The 23,093-nt window shown below is 46.8% G+C and overlaps 1 protein-coding gene across 1 annotated transcript in view; it reads right to left on the bottom strand.

Annotated features, from left to right (window-relative positions):
• The window catches only part of LOC142887314 (plexin-A2-like), a 74,191-nt gene extending 62,865 nt beyond the window's left edge, over positions 1 to 11,326 (bottom strand). Inside the window, exon 1 of the mRNA XM_076024851.1 lies at positions 10,845 to 11,326. The gene's annotated coding sequence lies outside the window, so the exon portion shown is untranslated. The remainder of the gene's footprint in view (positions 1 to 10,844) is intronic.
• Positions 11,327 to 23,093: the final 11,767 nt, after the last annotated feature.

The raw sequence follows: 23,093 nt of genomic DNA, 5'->3' as shown, positions 1-23,093 counted from the left end.
GCCTCCGTGAGAGTTGCTCGCCCAGTAGCCGGCCAGAAAAGAGCAACATCTGTCATGCGCAACAGTGCTGAATTCAAAAGTCAACACTTCCACTTTTCCCTTTACCTTATTAAACTATTAAATTATTAAACTTTTATAAACTATTAAACTTAAATTAAATCGCATCTATGCAGACATGTGCTGTGTCTCAATTCAGGGTCTGCATCCTTGAAGTACGCATTTTGAAAGGAAGTTGAGTCATAGCACTGCGCGAAGGCTTGTCCCAATTCCCAAGGGTGCTTAGGACGCTCAAAATGCGTACTCGGAAATACGCACTCGTTTTAGCCGATTCTAAGGATGCACCGCTACTATCCTTCGCATAATTGTGTATCCTATGATGCTTTGCATGCTGCTGCAAAGCATCGTAGGATCCTGGGAAGTCAGCTGAAATTAGCGGCATGTACTGGTAAAGACACGACATATATGGTTAGCAATGGTTAGCTTGATGCTATGAAAATGCCACTTCCGGGGTTGGCCAGCCAGAGGGAACGGCGGTGACGAAACGAGGAAATACGCCGAAGGCTAGACTGACCCGAGTGGTTACCGGGGAGGCGGGGTTTGGTCCATCCTTCTAGGCTGGCTACTCGGAGAACGCTTCCTTCAGACAGAGGACACTCGGTCTGAAGGGTGCAGACCCTGAATTGAGACACAGCAATAGTGTCTGAGTTTGTTTCAACACTGCTGGTTTGTATCTGCCCCAAATCTGGCATGACCGAAGCTTCTTATCTTTTTTTTTTCCCCCACAATATTTAATTTTCCTTTTTGGACACAAAAGATTGTCTCTGCTTTTATTTAGTTGAAAGCTGAAAATTTGTTTTAGTCAAATTGCCATCCAGCAAATTCCTTCAAATCGTCTGCTTCACAAGCTGAAAAGTGCCTGAATCGGTTTCTGCGTCGATGTAGCCACAATATCTTCAGTTTAACTCGAGAAGCAGAGGACAAGGGGGAAACTCAGGGATTTGGAAGTGATTTTAGAGGAAAAAGTGTCAGACCCTTTTGTGCACAGCCAAGACACTGTCTGTAGATTCCATGTGTGTGACTTATACAGGTCTCCAGACACACTGATTAAATGAAATAATGATTTATTTCTCACTTGCTGCTACTTTTTCTGAAAGTTTTCTGGGGTGGTTTTAACGGTGAAGAGTTGAACGTTTACAGCAACACGATGTAGTATTTCTGCTTATAACTTGTCACAATGACTTATGTGCCGTTGACAAAGTTAATCCTGCTGGCCTGGTGCAGGACTCTCTAGAAATGGTCTCACTAGACAATGCCAGGAAGGCAACCAAAATCATGACTAGAGTCATGAAGTGGAGAAGATGCTGCTTCAAGGCGATGCATTCGAATAGCTGTCAGAAATCTGCTGGGCTGAATGAATAAAACCTTTTTTTTGTTCACTATTTTTGAATCTCTGTGACAATTACGCCAACCTTTCAGGTGTCAGGAGCACTTTTCTTTTCTCCAGCAGAGGTAGGCATGCAGCCTCTGAGACGAAATGGAGCAGGAAAGAATTATATTTGTAAGCTGGTGTAACCTGAAACAGAAGACACCAGCAGTGCCACCCAGAGGTTAGTTCAAAGTTAAGAGTCTCCATTTAGACCTCAGATGAATTGCAGAGCAGTAGGAGAAGATTAAAGAAAAATAATAATAAAAAGAGGCATTTGAGGAGAAAATAGGAAATGCTGGTGGCAAATGTAGCTGGGCAGGCAGGCGGCAGCCTCATCGTTTCATCCATTTCTCTTCTCCCGGCTTTAGTCACGTCTAAGGCGTGCAGTCATGCTGCTCAGTGTTTACCCTGGATTATAGAGACAACTCCTTGCCCCGCGAAGTCCTCCCCGCTGAATTCCCTGCCTCGCCACTCAGACACGCTCCAGCCCAGACGTGACTCTTTCACACTCAAACACAGGAACCCGGCCTTGCCAAGGCCTCCGGGGATATGAGCGCTCAGCGGACACCCCACCGCCACCCACCTCTAGCCCGCCCCCGCCCCCCACCACCATCACAGCACAGAGGGCCAGCCACTCACACTCCACAAACACGACCCTTTGACCCAGATCAAGATCAGTGGAACCGTATCCTTTGGGTTGAGCCTTCATTGGAGGGAAATGCTGTCATCGTTTCTGTTGCACCCGGTTGGCTGTGATTCACAGAAGCCATAGTGTTCTTTTTTTCCCTAACCCCTAACCTCTTGGTTGTTTTGACTCATCTGCCACCAGAGATAAAGTGAGAAGCTCACAAGGCCTCAGATCTGTGCGGGACTGACGTCTTTTTCACTGCTAGATCAAGCACAACAGCTGCTTTGTTAGTGACAAACAAACAGGAACCACCTCGGCTGGAAATCTCCTGCTTGTTTTGAGGTGACTCTACTTTCAAGTGGCCTAGTTCCTGAAAAATTATTTTTTTAGGATATGGCCTATCTCCTAGGTCCGGTCCATTTGGTCTTGTGCCTCTGACTGCTTCACACCTCTGGAGCTTCTCTTCAGTTACGACTCCACTTCACAGGTGTGCCAATCATTTGTCCACCCCGAAATCCCACCGGCACTGTGTCAAACCCTGACAGGGATTTGTGGGGAGTGAAGGGGCAGCAGGGGGGCTCGTGTGATTAATGAAACAGGAACGACTGAGTGATGCTGTAGAATATACTTGTCTGTTTTGCATTTTTTGGCAGCTGCTGCTGCGTGATTGAGTCGGTCTCAGCATCAGACGCAAGTGTCTGCTTTTGGACTGGAGCCCAGATATAAACAAAAATAGAAAATTTGACTATTTAAGTTACCCGTTGCCAGCTATCGGCTCACAGGGGTTTTCTAATAACTCAAAGTCTGGGCAATCCATCAGGCCTCCTGCCTCCACCACAGCCCTGATGGTATTTAGTGTAGCAGCACTCCTTGTCGTAACGTGCCACTATCCTACTAAAGGTCAGGAGAGACCTCTCTGCTCTCACACTACAATGGGAGTCATTGTCACTTATATCAGAGGTGATAAAAGACATTTTTCACCCGCAGTTTCTGTTGTTCTGCGGCTTCAATTTATGAGACTGCTCTAAAGTAATAACAGGGTAAGACCACAGGGACAGCAGAGCCTTTGCCTCCTCGTGATTACAGACCAGCCAGGCTGAAAGAACAAAGTTTACACTGAGCTGGATTTTGATATTTTGGTTTTGTGTGTTTTACAGAATGGAAGTCGTCTCGTTTTATCTTCTGCAGAGGTTTTGACAGAAAACTTTGGTGTGAAGCAGCACCTTGGCTGTTTCGCTCCTGTGCTGTGCTTTATAGTGCATGGGCCTGACGGGATGCTTCGTGGCTGCTCAGCCAATAATGAAGCACGAGTCATGCGAAAGGTGGGGGAGGGCTACATGTTACACATGAGTGAGCTGGGAGGGCGCCAGCCGCAACATAACTTGACTTCCAAATGAATAAATGAAGGCAATTAGTAGATCTGTTTACAATGTTGTGCAGACAGAAGTAGGTCAAACGTGGCTGCAAAAGGAGGGAGCCAGCGAGCCAAAGCCGGAGGGGGGGCTGTCGCTGGTACCTACAGAGATGAGTCGGGGAATTAGGACATGGAAATGCCGCCTTTATCAACGATGACTTATAAATGACTGTCACACTGAATCACCCGAGACCCGTGCGGTTTATTGGGAGAAGCAGCATTTTTGTGATCAGTCCACTATATCTGGGGCGGGGTTTGCAGCGGCGGGGGGGCAGCCCAGGGGCGAGGGGCTCCACCGCCTAACCCCCGACCCCCCCAAAATCCCCAGACTGGAGCGTCACAGGGCATGATGTGCAGCGTGGATGCTCACGCCGCAGATGCCTGCAGGATATATCCGCTTTGACGCTGCTCACTGAAATTTCATGACAGTTGGCCTGTTATTAATCATCATTGTTATGCTCTACAATGTACGATCAGACAACGCCCCCACCCCCACCCCACCACCCCTCCCCAATCCCCACCCCCTTCCCATTTATCTCAGTCAGAGGGTTGAAATAACGAGCCTCACAGCCAGTATTTAGATTAATGACACTAACATTTAGTGAAGCGCAAGTATGAAATGCTTTGAATTCCCAATGTTTCATGCGTTGTCTCTGTTTTTTTTTTAAAGCTCGTAAGTCCATCCATCCATCACAGGGAGGAAAGTTACAGGACCGACTTCAGGAACCTGACATCAAGGAATTTGATTGGCCCCATTTAAAAAAAAGGTTAATCCAATCAACTTCTTAGATGAAAGGACCTTACTACAGTATTTCAGATGTTTTTTACAAGCTCCTTCTGGATATGCAAAATAAATTCAGCCAACAAAAACAGTCCATCTGTCGTGGCAGTTTAATCTCTTCTGGCACGCCTTAACACCAACAACTCCAGCCCATAATTGGCCCTTCCCCCCCCCCATCCTTGTTTGCTTTATTGGTCAGCGCAGTCGTTGCCTGTTTTAAGGTTCTCCCGCCACCCACTAATCTTGATGGCAGCGCAGCATCAGACGCCTGCAGGGAACAATAAAACAACTCCATGTCATCGCGCCGCGCTCCGTTCTTAATAACTGCAGGAAGCTGCGCGGGACCTGGGCAGAGGCAAATGTGTCGACGGGGACCAATTTCAACACATCGCCAACAACACACAGTGCGCAGCCTCTTCTGCAATGCATGCCATTATCTCGGGGCACATGCATTATACATGCAGATACAGCGCTGTATCTGAAATTGCTGTTAAAAGCAGGGACCAGATAAAGGGCAGTGCTGCCACAGCCAAATTTAACCATGCATGCCTTTCTCCTCCCTTCTCCCTTTTTCCCCCTACCGCTTCAGTCTCCTTCTTTCCATAAATCTCCACTGCTGGTCTTCCCTGGTTAACACTGACCTCGAGCAGCTTCCTCTACACCGCCGACGCCCTCGCATTGCATATATGATGAGCATGAAGGGGAAAGTCAAAGTGACCTCCAGCACCGTGATGAAAACCTATGCGGCTCAAGTGCAATAGAGGTTCTTCTATAATTCAGTGACCGCAGGAGAAGACGGAGTCAGCCGCCCTTCTCCTTGGAACCACAAAGCGATCAGGGTGCTGCATTGGCAGCCCGGTGCCCCTCGTCTTTATTGTCCCCTGACGAAAATGCAGGAGGAACAAGAACAAGTGCAACCAAACTGTTCCAAACTGTGCAGAATTCCGTCCCTCTCTTGAGGGAAGGAAACCCATTGTTTGCTTCTTTTGCTCACTCTACCTCCGGGTAAATTTGTCGACGATACACGTGGTTCTAGAAATGATCCCTCTGAGATGTCACAAAGCCTCCTGATAGCTCACCAAAATCTCTCCCAGGGGAATTACAAACACCCACTGCCAGGAGATTGTCCCACCCTTAGGTATCACATCGCAGCTGCCTTGTTGCTGTCATCTTCCCAGGCTGTAAACACAGAGATGAATCTGTTGTTTTCTCGATATCAATTTTTTTATTTATTTTTCATTTTTTTTGCATGTACTTCATCATGCGATTGTATTCCACTTGAGTCTGGGATGGAAATAAAGACGGGTCTCATACACGACCTTCCACGAGTGGACAGTGCAGCCAAGGAAAACAAGGGATGGTGACGGCAAAAGATGGCTGCGGTTCTCGTGACCTGTTACAAGTCAAAAAGGGCTCTTTGTTGTTTCAACTCAGAACCTTGTCTTAATTTGGTTCTCGACTCTCGCTTCATTGAAGCCCACCGTGCTATCATCCCCTGTTTTCAGGCACAGACGATGCTCTTTTTAAAAACAAAGCCATATTCGTGATTCAGACACACACGGATGTGCGGCGCTGTATTGCTTTAACATACATAAATCATGGAGACGTAACAGGGAAAATACATTTGGCAGAGACCAGACTCCGACAAGCATAAAAATGTGAAAAATAATCAAACAGTGTGATGCAGAGCAACCGCGTGAAGCTGTGAGGCACATATGTCTGTAATTCCCACGCCAGCAGAGAAATCAAAGAAGTTCTTCCCGAGTATCCTGCACATTCCCTACCTTTTCACCCCCCCATATGGCTTTGCAGGGCGGAGGAAGCCAGGGTTGGAGGTAGCTGGCACAAATAATTACCATCTGAGAAATTACGACGCAAAAGGAGCAGCTGCTACTTTCACCGTTGACAAATCACAGCGAGTGAGGGGAGGCAACTGTCAAGACAACAGGGAAGAGGAGGAGAAACGGCGCGTGTTCTACTGTTCGACAACTTTCCCTCTCAAGTATCCGCTGCTCTAAAACCCATTTAGCATAATCCACAGTGCAAATAAGGCCTTCGGTGTCCATTCACCCAAAAGCTGTACAAATACAAGCATCTGCCCAGATTATCTCCGTCTGTCTCCGAGGCCCAGCCTCCTGTGTCCCTAATTCTATCCCTCTGTGAGACAGTATCCCATCTCCTATATCTGATTCGGATCGTTGGTAGAAACATGCTCCACATCCAAATACTGGCGGGACAAAGGAACAGGATAGGCATGTGCGGTGAAGACTGTCCGGCAGACACACAGCAGTGAGCACTTCTTTCACTTAAACACTTAAACTCATCCTGAGGACTTGATCGTCACATTAAAATCAAACTCGGCGGGTCTATTAAATATTCACCGTCCCACCAGGTTTAGGGCCGGTGATGGCTGAACCCTGCAGCAAGTCGAGATTTAGTCCAGGTGCTCTGGGCTTCTGGGACATTTTTTAGGCAACTCTAATGGCTTACTTTCCCCCCTCCGAACATCATCCATAGTAACTCATTTAGCAGGTGTTCACCTGCCAAGCAAGGGGCATTAACCTTGCCCCAAAGAGGGTATACTGAAGGTCCACAAGATGGGCGTCGTCCTCCTGTAATTCAATTTGGTTGCATTAATTAAGGGTCATAAACATGTGACCTTCAACTTTCTTTCTTTTTTTTTTCATTTTGGTCTTTAAAGCATTTTATGACAAAAATGGGTCAAAGAACAAATTGGCCCACCTCAAGCTCTGCAAAATTTATAAGGTTAGCACAGTTATCTACAAAGAGAGCACTGCATGGCAAGACCGCTCCAACATCAGTGGGATCTTATTTAGTGTTGGGCATTCTGCTCTGGGCAGAGTGCAGCAAAAGCATGTTCTGGAAGGCTTCAAATAATTGCATTTGGAAGATGTTTTAACATAAAGGGACACAGACTTGTTATGGGAAAACTACATTGGAACAATTTCCAGGACCATTAGCATGATTTAGCCTTGCGTTTATTGCATTTTTCTTGGCTAGTGTTTGTATTTGTACCAGCATGAAGTAGAAAATAAAAGGTTTAACATTCAACAAGAAGACTGTGGCAGAACATGTTCTGGAAGTTCATCGTGCCCTCTTATTTTCAATTCTGCTGTTGGTTCTTTTTGTAGAGATTTAAAAAAAAAAAAAAAAAAAAGTATTTCTCTACCTCGCTGACTGGTTTTGTCGTAGCTCTTCCGCCTTCCTCAAAACTGTCACCAGATGTCAGGTGGTGACGTGCCTTATCAGATGGTCTCAACCTTAACTAGTCCGTCAAGGTCAATAAATCCTTGATTTATGACTACAACAAGAACCAAAACAAAATTAGATGAAGTATCTTCACTCCCTGACAAGTCAACACTTTGTTTGATTGATGGTGCCTTTGGTTCCAGATTCCCTTCATGTCTCTCTTCACTGAGATTATCATAATAGAAAAAAAAATATCTAAAAGATACAATCTACAAAACAAAGCCCAGTGTTGTTCCAAAGTTGGAAAATAACTTTCTGTCGAAGTCACTTAATGAGTCAGTTAAACTTCTCCTCGTGTGTGTGTGTGTGTGCGCGCGCGTGCGTGTGCGTGTGCGTGTGTGAGAACCGGCCTGCCTTCTGGAAAATGAGACATTTCAAATTCCAGCGTGAAACACCGAAGACACCCATCGAGTTTGCCGGTGTTTTTCATGACCGTATGCCGTCAGCTCTCGCCAGTGGCGGTGAAAGTTGCGCAAAACACACACATCAGCAAAGTTACCGCACCGCTTGCCTCCAACACGGTGCGGCAATCTGGAGGCGACGTGCCATATTGCAGGACCGCCGCCGCTCGCGTGCTGAGCGCTGCCTGCCAGAGCTGCCATCTGGCAGGTGAGCTGCACCGTTTCCACTTGTGCCTGCGTTGCCTTTTCCTCCCTCTCTCTCTCCTCAAGCTGCGTGACGCCACCTCTCTCTCTCTCTCTCTCTCTCTCTCTCTCTCTCTCTCTCTCTGTCTAGACCTGCCTTTGTTGTTCTCTCCCTTCATTTTCCATCCCTGCCTTCCCCTTTTTTCTTCGCCTTTATCTGCCGGTACATCCCCCCCAGGCCGGCAAAACACCGGAAACAAGGGGAAGGCGTGAAGACGAAGACGAAGGAGAGGATGGAGAAGAAGTGATGGCATCGTCACCCGTGGTGTTTTGGGGTGTTTTTTTTTCCTCCTTCCTTCCTTCCTTCCTTCCTTCTTCCCCTCCCTCCGGGTCGTGTCGCTTCCCCTCACGCGTCACTCTCTCCTGCTCCAGAGTGTTCCACTGCTCTCCAATGCAAAGAGTAACATTTCCGGAAGCAGCGGGGTGTGCTAACAGACACTGAGACTCTCACCTATAGACACACACACACACACACACACACACACACACACACACACACACACACACACACACACACAGGGTTCCTCTACCCCGGGCTGCAGCATCTGAACAGTCATGTTTAATCAGCGTCTCTGCGGCCAACTGGGGTAGTAGAGTGGGGAGAGGCCGGGGCTCTGAGGTGGGGGGTCTCCGGCGAAGGCGAGTGGTTGTGCACTCACACACCGTGTAATTGTGTTACATACACTAATTTGCCTGATGCAAGCGCCGCAGCAGCATGCGCTCGGCCGTTTGCCCCTGACCCACATCGAGGTCCCTGACATTCAAACGAGGCCAGAATCAATGTCACCGACTCAACCTTTCGCTGCCGTTTTTTTTTTTTTTTGTTTATTCATTTATTCATTTATTTTTGTTCAATTCTGTCTTCTCCGACACGGTGCGCCAGCCATTAATCTGTGCAGCAGTGAGGAGAACACTTAAGTCCTGGCTTGTGGGTAAACATGACAGAGACAGATGTTGGAAATTACTTCACCCACGGTCAGGCGATGCCTTCGGGGTCAAAAGACTCCGGAGCGGGCGCAGGCTCACCGGCCGCCCCTTGACATTACAAAATCTGGTGAAAGTACAGCACTCAGCAAATTGAAATCAATGAACAATCCATCAGGAAGCCATTTCTATCGCCTCACCACTCGGAGCGTGTCCTGCTTTTTGCAGCTCTGCCGTTAAGATGTTCACCCAACTGAGAAAAATACTTTTTTTTTCTCTTTAACCTCCTGGGGTTTTAAATTAAAAATCTTATGCCGGACCTCCAGCCACTTCCAAGAACAAGTATGTGATTCTAGTAGGGCAGTGAAGTGGTCGGACTGAGTTCCATGGATTAAATGGAGGGACATTTGAGACAAAAAGGAAAACTGACATTTCAAAGTCTTCTGTTATTTTGGTTTCATGGCACAAAACCAACGAACGCTGGAGAACAGATCCAGTTGTATTTCTGGGAAAAGCCAAGTGATTGTTACACAAGGAGGAATTCATCACAAGACGCAGCCGTGGTTTAAATATTTCATGTCGAATACTGTATGAAGGAAGACGGAGAGAAAGAGAGAGACAGACACAGAGAGAGAGAGAACTAATGTCAAGATTCATTCAAAGTCCAAAATTAGCAGACAGCTGATAAAGTCGTGGAGCGCATGACCGGCACGAACACACCAGGAGAGGAGCCAACCTCTCCCCGGCTCCCCGGCTCCCCGGCTCCACGAGAGGCTTTAGCCGCTCCGGAGGGGCCGCCGGAATAAAAGCTCGTCCAACTGCTCTGCCAGATAAGCCGGACCAGAAGGAGTGGGCAGAGAGGAGGAGCGGGGCTGCTGCTTCATTTTTTTTTTTTTTTTTTTTCGGTGAGAGTCAAACAGCTGCTCACCCCTGCTGACGCCACCACTCCAATGGCTGCAGAAGAAGAAGGGGTGGAGGGGCACTCGGTCAGCGGCGCATTGTCGGTGCTGGCGAGATCTGCATGTGCCTCGGCTCCCCGAAGACCCCCCTACCCCACCCTCTCCTGCCCAGTCTTATCAGCGTCCCAGAGGCACCCCCCACACACACACATACACACACACACTACCACACTACCACTACCACCACCACCACCCTGAGCCAAAGGCTGCACGGGCTTCCCGGCTGCAGGAGAGGCGATGCAGGGCAGCTCTGGTGGAGGCTTGTCTGTCTCCAGCCTTTTAAATCCTTCACTCTGGTATTCTCCTGATGACCGCTAAACACAGTAATCCCACATGTCCGTCCTCATGCTGGGTGTGTGTGTGTGTGTGTGTGTGTGTGTGTGTGTGTGTGTTTGGAGGAGTGGAGGGGGGGTGTAAAAACAAAAAAGCAACGTGCACGCATGCTGTTTTGCCCGTCCTTCTATAATCCATGTATTTGCAGTAGAGGCTGTGCTTGCTCCGCTTCATGTCAGTGTCAGTGGAAGGTGCTGAAGCTGAGGCGGTCATCCTCTCAGCTTCCTGCCTGCCTGCCTGCCTGCCTGCACAAAAGCACCACACGTCCGCCAGCTCTTACAGGTGAACCTGCTGCCGGCTGAACTACATGATCACCCTGCAAAAATGCAGACTCCTCGTCGGTCCGGCCCTAACGGTGCGCAGCGTGTGCGACTTGGACTGGAGAGTGTCAAACTTTAGCGTGCTCGCGCCCCTGCGCCAGCGCACTTTCCTCGGCTGCCGGTTGCGAACGACGGACTTACTCACCTTGAAATAAGAGGAGGCTCATTCATAAACAGCGCAGTCCGGGCTCGTTTCACCGGGATTTCTCTCTCCTACCCGCTGGCCGGCGTGAGGACGTGCGGCACGGCGAAACCAAGTGGCGGGTTTGGAATCTTTATCTTCCCCCTCACGCCTCCTGCTTCTCCTCCCTTCTCCCTCGGTTATTTTTTATTCTAGACGTGCCGCCGCGACGCACGGTCTGGACTCATCTGGCCAGCAGCGAGCATCCTTCCGTCAGCCGGCATCGAGTGACCCTCCCACCTCGCTCGCGGATTGATCAGCCTCCCTGTAACAGGCAGCCCCTACGCGCGCGCGCGTGCGAGCGTCCCCACCTCCTCCCCGCCTCCCTCGTGAAGTCACCCATCGGTTCACTTGCACCTCACGTACAGAAGTGTGCGCTCTCAGACCCCCTGCCGCCGCCGCGGCGTCATCCTATGGTGCAACTTGCGCGCGCTTCGCAATATGTCTTTTTTTTTTTTTTTTTGGCATGTGGGGCCCGTGCGCAGTGCGCGCGGATTTATGCGCCGGGGCGCCTCGAAAAATTAGTCTTTCTCCTCGCTGACACATCACCCGCGATCCTTCATTGTAATTGATGCGCGGGCACTTTTTTATTTTTTTTCTTTGAATGCTGAAATATTGAAATTAGATATATAAAAGACTGTTATCAGCCGCGCGCAGGACGCAGCTGATGTCACCGTGCACAGTGGCCACTATTCGTCACATGATCGCTATCGTCAATTTTTTAAAGTTGACTGAATACAAATGATTTGGTGTGTTGCGTTATTTTTCCATGTAAATAAATATCTCAAATTATTGTATTTTTACTGTATTGTTGTGGCTGGACCGTTTGACCGGAAGTTGCGACGAAGCTGCCGATTCCACCCCGCTGACCCGCACGCACAGTCAGGTGAAGCGACATTATGGACTGTGGGGTATTTGCATTTTAATAACACTTTCATGAATGTACCCGGGAATAAAACACACAGCAGCACACGTTCGCAGTTTTCCTTTGGAACAATGCCATCTGTAGGTCGAAAGAGGCAACTGCAGCCCTCTCTTGTCTGGCTTCATTATTGCAGGAGGCGTCCACGAGAAGAAAAATGCATGCGTTTGAAGGACTCGCGCTCATGCAACCAGCATTGTGTCAGGAATCGAGGAGGCTGTTGTCAGTGCTGTCGGCTCAGTCTGTATTTCTGACACCAGAGTTGGTTTGGGGTTTGTGTGGAAACTGATGGCCAGCTGAGCTGTCTGTCAGTTTTGCAGACTGGAGATGAGTAGGAGTTGTCAGACAGGATACCTGTCATGGTCCATGCAGCCACTCTGGGTGGTCCACAGTGTCCCCTCAGGCCAACCAGATCTCGGCCGGAGTCTCTGAATGGATGCGTTAAATGTTGAGGTTGTGGCTCACAAACACGCTGTAACAGAAAAACACCCAAGCCAGTCAGATGTACACATGTATCTATCGTATGAATGGAAACTTTACACTTGGGAATATCTTTTTTTAATGTGCCATTAGAATGCATTGTTTGCCATATTTGCCACAAGGGGACTTCCTTTACTTCTTCTGAGAAAGTGTGTCCCATAAACAAGCCCTTTATGATGTCACAAAGAGCATCCCCCAGGTTGGTGACAATTGCCCCTGCTGGGGTCCGACAAAGCATTGGTTTTGAGCTTGGAGGCTGTAAGTAGAAGACTCAATATGCTGATTCCTGGAAACCTGTATCCTGATATTTAATCGTGCAACGTTGTCCCATTTGAGTCCATAATTAAAAAAAAAAAAAAAAACAAGGTGTGAAAAAGCATAAAACATGGAACCTTTGAAATTGCACCTCACAACAAATCCCTGCATGGTATTTCATTTATTTTTTTGCCAATCAAGGGAGGATGGGCGCATAAAATGACCTCCACAACCCCCAAACCACAATGCAACTGGGACCTCTCGCACGGTACGAACGGTGTTGGTTATTATTGTAATTATGCCGTTGCGCCGGGATCCTCCACAGATAGGACCCGAGCCGAGTGGAGCAGCCTGCTCGATGCAATCGTCCTCATGAAAATTAACATCACAACACGCAAAGCGGTCGAGAGCGGCGCGGCAAGGTTCATGCAAATGGAGCGGCTGGTGGAAGGAGACCGTCGGCCCAATCAAGCTGTCGCATAACACGGGATAATAACAAGCGAAGCCCATTAAAACCTCTCGCTCTGAACCATTCCACCTCGCCGTGCAAAGAATAGAAGTGAGAGGCCCCTCGTATGCTTCGTTTTGCCTAAACAGCCGCAAATAAACCACAATTTTTGGTTTTGTTTTTTTTTTCCTCTCCACCTCACACCCCTCATCTCCAACATCATAATGATACATTCATCAAAAGCAGGCTGGCACCCGAAAACAATTATCCACTCCCCACCCCCGCCCCCATTTGTTAGACTTTTCCTCGCTGCTGCTGCTGCTGTCCACTGAGCCTTTTTTATTCTTCCTAAAAGTTTAAGTTTAAAGCAGGTGCACTTTCTTTTCAGGTGAGACTGACAGCTGGCGAAGGCTTTGATAAGCTGCTCCCGTGCTTGTTTGAAATCGTGGAAGCCCGAGACAGTTTAATTTCCTGACGACAAGCATGACGGCAACGCCGTCGTGTGCCTCGTGATTGTATACCGGGTGACATTTTCCTTCATTATCGTAAACACCGCCACTTTATTTCCTTTGTGCATCCTGCTTCTTGCTGCTGGAAACATTCACCATGCACCACTTGTGTATTGTCCCTTAACTGGCAACAACATGTCTCCCAAAAGTATTGCATACTTTGTTTTAAAGGAAAATATAAATAAATGTTAATTACCTGTCTTTGGCTTGGTGTCAGAAGCCCTCAGCCGCCATAAAGCAAGAACAGAGATTGGATTGTTCCCATTTGTGTCGACATAATTCACAATTCACTATAAAGAAAATGTACTGATACAGGAGACCCTGGTGAAATTTTGCAATCAATGTAACCATTCTAGAGTTTCACAGACAGAATTTCACCCAACACCATTGTGTTTGGAACTCACATACTTGCCACCCGAGGCGAAGTCCACATTCAGACTACCAGCCAAAATTCTATTCTTAGCCCATCCAGATTGAAACCAGATGACTCTTGTGTGTCACAAATCACATGAAATCAGATTTTTGCAAAACGGATTGAAACCACCTTCGGGAGGTAGTTTCAAATCGCATTTGGACAGGTGCGTCTCAGTCTGAACAGCTCCAAACACACTGATGGGTTTTGACTGTCCGTGATGACGCTCCGACGTCACTGCTACAGCAACCTGTCAGATGGGTCAATAATGTGGCCCAGTCTGAACAGAGCCTGATCCCATTTGGACACTTGCTAAAAACAGTTTGGACAGTCAGCCCTAAAATTGGACTTGAGAAGGAATCTGATTTGAATCCAATTTGCCTGCAGTCTGAACGCAGCCTAACATACTTCTGTTCTGTTCACTTACCCATGTCCTCTGGACACTCGGGGGTCTTCTTTTTTTTGTTTTTCTTTTCACATTGGAGTATATGGCTACCATAAGCTTCCACACTATTGGCATGCGGTGGAATTTTTTTCTCGACAGACATCTCCACATTCTCTCCACGTATCCTCAACAGTTATGTCGAAATGTTCCTCTGCTGACCGTAGTGATGAGTAGAAACGGGTGACATCAGTTTTTGTTGGACTAACCCAGTGGTTCTCCAACTTTCTCTGTCACGCCCCACCTTGGAGGAAGAAAATTGTTCATGATTCTGGCTTTTTTGCTCGGCTCGCGCATTAGAAAGAAAATAGACCAGACGCCTCTGAAACGATGGCTGCGTGGCGCGAGCCGGCCGCGGAGGTGCACCCCGCTTCAAGTCTGGAGTGAATGACACCATCGTTCCGCAGCTACTCGCGGCACGATTCTACCATAGATATATATAAACACTAGATGACTTGAGGCGGAGTCAGCGACGTAGCTAAACGACGGCCATCTTACTTCAGACAACATTTCTGCTAGGCGCCATAGTAAACAGTGGAAGGTGAGTGATCTGCACCTACAAAACAATATTAACTCGCTGAAATGATGTCAGATTTATAAACGTTCTACACTATAACAGACGAACATTAACATCTTTTTGAAGTTTCATTTTTCTCCCAAATCGTTTACTTTGTTGTAGAAACGCTGCCACATGATTCATTTTTTGCACCAAAAAAGACTGCATGCTCAAGTGGATAATGCCTGAATTTTAATCGTAGATTAACAAGACTCACGCAGCTAGTGTTTGCTTAATTAGATATGGTTGTAAAAACCAGTCACAGCAGTTGCTCTGCCAATTTTGAGATAACAACAACTGAATGGGGAGCAAACAGGAAAAAGCGCAGTCGTCGTGGCATATGAATCGATTGCGACAATACTTATTGGTGTCAAATTATCAGCACGAGCAGTCATGTGGTGAACGTGTCACATGATCCTGCACTCTTAAAAGATTCCAGATCAGAGGAGCTGCTGTCTACAAACTTTGCTCAGAGGCACTATTAAAACTTGTGTCAAAGGTTTAATCACCATTGTTGCCCAATTAGTTTGGGATCTTTGAGTTTGATTAATTCAAATTTTTCATCACTCTCAAGGGCAGCGGCAACCAACGTTCCCGTTCACTGATACTAAACCAATTAATTTCCACGTTCAACAACGGCTTCTTGATTCGCCCGGATTAGAAATGAATTATTTCACTCACACAAATCAATCTAAAGTCACGCTTCCGAGTGTTGCAAGGCACCACATACATCAGCCAATGAACCAACACTGAAAGCTTTTCATGGCTGTGTGGGGATTGTTGACTTTCAGCAAGTTTGTTTTTATTATTTGGGTAACGCTTCAATGCGATTTCAATTTCCCAATTTTTTAAATAACATTTTGTTTCTGTGTTTACACAGAAATGTGAACTTTGAAATAAATTTATTCCCTTACATTTTGATTACAATTTTGAATGCTCGCTTTGTTGCATCAGTTATTGGTCCAAAACATGGCTTGATAGTCATGTACTGTTGCTACAATTATATTAGTGTATGGACGGGGGGAGTAATTGCCTAGGTTAAGAGTTTCAATAAGGCCATTAAATCCCTAATGCACAACCGTGATAGGTAACTCCCTCCTGTCATTATAAAGAGATTGTATTATCTGCAAATGTTCACATGGATATGCTTGATATAGGGATACTGTTTTCTAATTGATGTGTTCGCACTTAGCAAAATAAATGCAGGAAAAGATGGAGATCACAAATCTCAGTCCTGCATATGAAGATAAAAACTTAAGTGTGGTGGAAATTAACCTTTACTCCAAGCATCTAAAACAAGGTTGTGTCCTTTTTTGTGGCGTGTTGTGAGTGGGTCATTAGAGAAGCAATATAACCTTATGAATGTCTGCAGCCGATGGCGGCAATGTTTTGCAATTTTTCCAAAATTTTAATATAATTGTTTTTCCAAAAATCTGACGTTCTGCAATCAGCTGACTTCTCTGATCTCTCTATGTGGCATATTCCGCGAGTTTATTACTCTCAGTGCCAAGGAGTATTTGGCAAGATGCGGCATCCCGTAGCAGGAAGAGGAGGAGGCGCACAGCGTGAATCAGTTGTGTGTGAATGAGATATGCAAACCATCAGTCATGCATTTTTATCAGCTGACATTTGCTGACATTTGGTGCCTTCCTGTTTATTCAAGTGCTTATGGTGCAGCAAATCAATACTGTAAATATTGAGTGAAATGAAGCTGACACGGAATAACAGAGTAGTTTAGAAGTAATGGAGAATTGTTACTCATCAGAGATTTCACACCGCTATTACTGTGGCTAAGCAACACATAGGTTAATAAATTAAATATCTATCCATCTATCTATCCATCTATCCTTCTCGTTGCTTAAATTAAATTACCTTCAGGAGTTTGAGCAGGAAATCATTTTCCCTTTATTTAACAACTCATTTCATAGTGTTTGGAAATGTCTGCAGTGCGTATCAGATGGCTGCAGGGCATGCTTCAAAGCAATATATCACTATTTGACACAGCTGATTGCAGGAAGCTGCTGTGCCTCATCCTGTTGTCAATTATTGTTCGTATAATTGATCCACCTTTAAAGTTGTTTTGTCATTTTTTAAATCTGGTAGCCAGAAGAAAGTTTGCAGTTAATTAAGACTAGATTAACATTTTCATTAAATTGAACTGAACCTACAGTATATATTTATACTGTAAAATATTATAATTAATAATTCAATATAAAATTAATTTCAAAAGAGTCTTCCCTAGATTTCTCTATTGTATATATTCTGTATTGTTTGTGTTTTCCAGTGGTTTGCCTGCTGATTTTACATTTTGGGTTTAGGCTCAGTTTGTGAGTTCCTTGCCCTGAGCTCCCGCTGGCTGCAGCAGGAGCTTGGCCGTACCCCTGTTCCTGGGGGTCGCTCCCTTTGCGAACAGGTGGATTGTGAACAGCTTGCTCAGCATTTCCCCCTCCACCCCACAGAGAAGAAGCCTCACTCAGCGCCATATTGCCATGCTCACCTGCCGACTGCACATTACAGTCCAGCGCACGCATGCAAAAAAAAAGCTCTCCGAGTTGCAAGTTAGTTCACTGGATTCTTGTGTATTTAAGGTGAACATCAACTCTCCTGTATTTTAAGTCAAAAAGATAATCCCATCACTTCCAAGAGAACTTCTATATTTGATCCAACATCACTCCCTTTTATTTAGAGAAAAAAAAAAGTGGGGGGTGGGGTGTCGGGGGGGGGGGGGGGGAATTTAGATGTGCTTAACCTTCTTCAGTGGGATTCATTTTCATCTGGTTTATTGGATAAAAGCAATTTGCCACTCCACATAAATTGGAATTTTCCCGTCAGAGGAAAATACTCCACGAGTAAATATTCAGCAGGAATAGACAGCAGCATTCCCCGAGGTACCAAATTAATGTGGGGAGGAATCTGAAATTGAGTTTTTAACACATCCACTTCATGGAGAGAGTCGGAGTGGTGAAAAAAGGGAAGCGGAGGTGGTCCGCCGTGGAGCCGGACGATAACACAAAGAAAGCGGCGTTCAGTTCCAACCGCCGGCTCAACGCCGTTTCCGAGCTCAGCCTCTTCAGGGCCTCTCACGCTCCATCTCTTTAAACCTCGGCACAAACAACAGAGATTACGGTTTAATTTCCAGCGCTGAAACGCAGCCTGGAACCTTAAATGGCAGGAGGATTTTACAACGCCGTCTTGAAATGGCTCCTGATGAGCACAAGAACACGCACACACACACGCACACACACACGCACGCACACACACACGCACGCACACACGCACGCACACACGCACGCACGCACACACATCGGACACTGGCTCAGGAGAACAGCCGGCTCTGATTAGATCTCGGCAGGTTTCCTCTCACTTTCTGCCATGTTATTGGATTCTCTCATACGACAGGGCGGTGGATGTCCGCGCTCTCGATGGATAGAGCTTTGTGCGCATTATCCACCTTAGGGAAAGTACTATTTGCACAGTGGCTGATCAAATAAAAAAGGCAGCAACACAGATTTATTAGCAAATGTTAAATATCAAATATTAACATGATAAGAAATGAATAAAATACGATGGAGAATGGAGGAAGATAACAGTAGCTCAAAGGGTGCAGTTTTGACAGGTGTAGAATGTGTATTATTGGGAATGGCCTGGAAAGGAGAGAAATAAAGGTTGGCTGCTTCAAGACAGAAAACGTATGTGAATGAGAGAGTCTCAAGTGGAATGATAAATGTTGCATGGAGGAGAGACAAAGAAGGTGGAGGAATCTTGACGACCAGAGCAAGTGAAAGTGAGGAAACAAGGTGAAGAGCGTGGCGAGAGCAACAATGTTGTCTGGTTTATAGAGAAGATAAGAGGAAGAGTCAGAGGTTAGTGGAGATGAAAATGTTGAGCTTCTCTTTGGGAGTGAGCAGAATGAACAGGATCCGGATTGAGAGCATCAGAGGGACAGTGAATGTGAGGTCGCAGAGGCCAGAACGAGGTGGTTTGGACGTGTCCACAGGATGGGATGGCGAGGCAGAGCCTGCAGATCTTTCCACCGCTGAAGCACTGACAGAAAAGACCTGGCAGGCGGGAGGCCTGGGGGAAGCCCGAAGAAGAGATTTTGTGGATGGAGCGAAAGAGGACATGAGTGTGAGAAAAGAGGATGGGGTCAAAAAGAAGTGGGTGATTGGCTGTGCAGACGCCTGAAGGGAAGAGCTGGAGGAAGAAGAGGAGGGTGAATGGGGAATAACACAGGAAGGGACCTGGAAAAACATGGACTTGGACATAAAAGTTTCTCTTCACTTCCACAAAACTACAAACTAAAAACATGTTGTTGTTTTTTTATTTGTTGCACTTGATGTGCACCTTGAAAAATGCACCTGAATGCACTGGATGAACCTCGACAATAAAAACCCTTCTAATGAGGCCTGCATTGACCGTAACATCATCACTCCGTCACTCATAGACCACTTTTCTTGTGTGTGTGTGTGTGTGTGTATGTGTGATTTACTGCTCTCTTCACTGGAGTCAAACCAACAGAACACACACACACATGCCGGCGAGCGCGTGTCAATTTCAGCACCACGGACAGCTGCACTCAGTCATCTTCCTCCGCGCCGCGTTTTTGAAATTGCCGTCCGAAGCAATCACAGAAGTTCTGATGAGTATATATAAGCGTGTGTGTCTCTGTGTGTGTGTGTGTGTGTGTGTCTGTGTGTCTGTGTGTGTGTGTGTGTGTGTGTGTGTGTGTGTGTCTGAAAGTTCTGATATGACACACTCACCCGCAGAACGCTCGAGGAAACAAACACACCTGAGGCGGGAGCCTTATTTTCTCTCGGAATCAAATAATTACTGCTCTGACAGGCCCCGTCCGGTCCCCATTTCACCCAGCCGCCCCCGCGCTCTCTTATCAGGCCTGACACACAAATAAGGCGGCGCCGTGCGCACGTTTTCCTGTGCTGGCTTCTTTCCCGCCGTCACGGGCGGGGAGAGACGACGACACCCGTCCGCCACGCTCCAGCCGCGAGGCCCCTAATAAAACGTGGCTCTTGCACCTGCAACGGCCGAGGATGTGCAATATCGACCGGATCTGTGTCCCACGTCCCGGAATTGATGAATGAATCATTTCTTCTCATCTTCCTCCCTCCCAAACACACACGTCTTCCACCGATAAAAAAAAAAAAAAAAAAGGCGCGATGGTGGAGGACATCAAATGCAGACAGGGGCCGTGAAGGGAGGAGAGCAGAGACGCAGCCACTGTCATGAATATATGAGAAGCCTCTTCTGGGAGAAACACGGTGAGGGGAGGAGGAGAAGAGCGTATTTATGACGGAGCTCTTCAAAGACGCGTTTCCTTGTGACTGATGCAAGGCTGCTGGCGTCATCCGGAGAAATATGACAAGTCAAGTTTGCAGCAGCTCTTCGGCTGCTCTTCCCTTCTTCGGTTCCTCTTCTCGTGGTTTGTCATTTTATTGGAATTTAACAAAGCGCATGTAAATCAGCAACAGGTATCAGGCAGCTCGTCCTTTACCTCTTGAGGAGATCAAGTAGAAGTCCGATCGATGCATCACACCCTCATTTTTGTCCCACTCCCGCCTTGCCAGCTTTGCTTTCCTCATGAACCAGATTGTCTTCCCTTGGCAGTGAAACGGTCTCCTCAGATACTGTGGCTCCTCCACTGTTGCTGGGGGGTGGGAGGGAGGAGGGTAGTTTCTGCCTTGAAAGGCAGTCCTGCTTCCTTTGTGCTGTAAAGCATGTCTGTTTTTGTTTGTTTTTATCAGGGAAAATGGAAAATGTATTGATGTAAAACAAAAACTAAACCAAACTTTGCAAGGCAGCTGGATTTGTGGAGACTTCAGGTGTAAAATCTTGATGGCTGCGCGTAACAAGATCATTCATTTTCACCCAGCTAGAGTGGGAATGAACCTATCAGTGTCCTTTGAGGAGAAAGAGGTTAGGTTTTGGTCATGAGAAGGTTTTGCCAATTCATTCCATCTAGTGAGTCTGATCAGTACAAAGTAGCTCCAACTTCCCCCTCAAAATTCCTGCCTTAATCCTGCTTAAGTGATAAACTGATGAAATGCTGATGTGGCATCATACAGTTAGTTGTGTTTAAATGTCATCTGTTGAAATGAAGAAAAAATACCACCAGACTCACAGAATCCTGTCCTCGTTCTCCTTTTTGAAGATAAAGTCGCCTTTAAAACAAACGCTGTACAAAGCACAACCCCACTCCCCACTGAGCTTTGTGTTTTGCACATAAGTTAAAGTTTTCCTTTCTGTTTTACATGTAAGAGTTGGCATTTCAAACTATGCTTCAGCCTACACTTCTTTGGTCTACAAGTTAAGCTGCATTACAATGTATTTTAATGTATTCAGCATTTGGTTTGATCATGTTGTTGAATACATTGTAATATCTTCTACATGGATACAGCCCAAAATAAACAACTTAATGTATCTATCCACACTTCAAACAAAGACAATACGCCTGCTTCGACATGGCACACACGCTCCAGTCGGTGAATCTGCAATTAGCATAGGATTACAAGTCTTAATCGCAGGATTCCACATCCTGGCTGGCTGTATCTCCGGCGAATCCACATTCATATTCACCCACCTAAACGATGATCAACTTCTGCCGCTGTATTTTCTCCCACAATAGCCTCCACGAGGCGGATAATCCCAGGTTTTTCCCCCCCGCTAAGACGGTCCGACACATTATCAAAGGTTGAGCTGCCGCTCGGAGACAGAGGGGAGCCTGCGGAATTCAAATTCCAACCCAACTTGTGTGAACGGGGGCTAATGAGAACAAGGGGGATTATTAGTGTTATTGGCCATGCTCAGGTCAATTGGGAAGTAGTCGAGCTTCAGGAGGAGTTGAGCCGCGCCATGTCTGCGAAGGGTGTGAAGGGAGGAGGAAAGCACGGAGGCAGGAGCCATCCGGACTCTGTCGCCAACAAGCTGACAAACTCCGGGGTCATGCCGAGTGGTAATTCCTTCAAAGGTCACGCGAGATGACACCTAGCGGTGCTAAGCCTGGCCCCGCACCCGCTCCTTCCTCAGACCTTTAATCTGTCAGCTTCTTCTTCTTCTTCTTTTTTCTCCGAAGCGCCACTGGTGTCATCCCTTTGTGCCGCTCCCCACCCTCCTAATGCCACCGCTGACAAGCGGGAGGGCAAGAAAGGGCAACTTCTGTCACATTCCTCACACGTAATGTTTCTGCATCGACAGGCGAGCGAAAATGCGGCGGGTACGCCGGCGCTCCCGCCGCCGCCGGCAAAATCAATAAAAATGTATTTCACGGTGATCGTGTGTAACTTTCCATTATTTTTTTTATTACCTGAGGAGGGACAGTTTGTCAAGGATTTATTGGGGTGTTAGCATCACAATGCACAGGCAATTTGGTCAAGTCCAGCAGTAAATTGGCTTGTCACGAGAGATAGTATTAGCAAGATGAACGCTGGAGGGAGACGGAGGGGGGAATGCCACCGCGCACGTGAAATTATGAATGATGGGAATTTTATTAACATTTAAATGAGAGCCGTGCTCGAGTGCATCTCCAAGTTTCCCGGCTCGTGCTGCGCCCAAATGAATTCCAGTGTAAGAACATGTGCAGGGCTGTTTATCACACAACATTTAAAGGTCTCGTATTTTCTCTCAGACTCCAGCAGAGCAGACGCACATGATGAGTTATCTAAGACAGGGGAAAAAATTACAATTGGACCTCTGTTTTCAGCCTCCCCCAAAGATGCTTTAGTTGTTACAGCTTCCTGATAAAACGGCTGCCTTTGTTAAACCTCCACTGTTTAGCAAGGGGATGAAAAATAAGGCAGTCGTGAGGTGGCTTCAGCCCGTTTCACCCTGTTGTTACTAACCTGGGAGAGGTCTCGGTGCCTTTTGTGACATCACCGGGGGCTATTTTTTGAAGTGTTTATGCCCATTTTTTCTACAAAGTGGAGCGAGCAGCAACAAAGGAAGACATGCACTTTCCTCGTCGGTGGGTAGGATGCTGGCCAGCGGCAAGCAGCATTCGTTAAAACGTTACCGTTCAACAGCTTCCCAATGAAAATAATGCACTCACTCATTTTCTTATTTTTTTTTATTTTTTATTCATGAACAACTGACTGGAGTTTCAGCTGTAGGGGGCAAAATGAAGGGAAAGAGCCGAGCAGCATCAGAGTGACTCGGTAAGCTTGCATTCGTGTTCACTC

The sequence above is a fragment of the Nelusetta ayraudi genome, unplaced genomic scaffold, assembly GCF_046127955.1.
Source record: "Nelusetta ayraudi isolate G7.1 ecotype Tasmania unplaced genomic scaffold, CSIRO-AGI_Nayr_v1 ptg000017l, whole genome shotgun sequence".
Taxonomy (NCBI): domain Eukaryota; kingdom Metazoa; phylum Chordata; class Actinopteri; order Tetraodontiformes; family Monacanthidae; genus Nelusetta; species Nelusetta ayraudi.
This window is presented reverse-complemented; position numbering and strand designations above follow the sequence as displayed.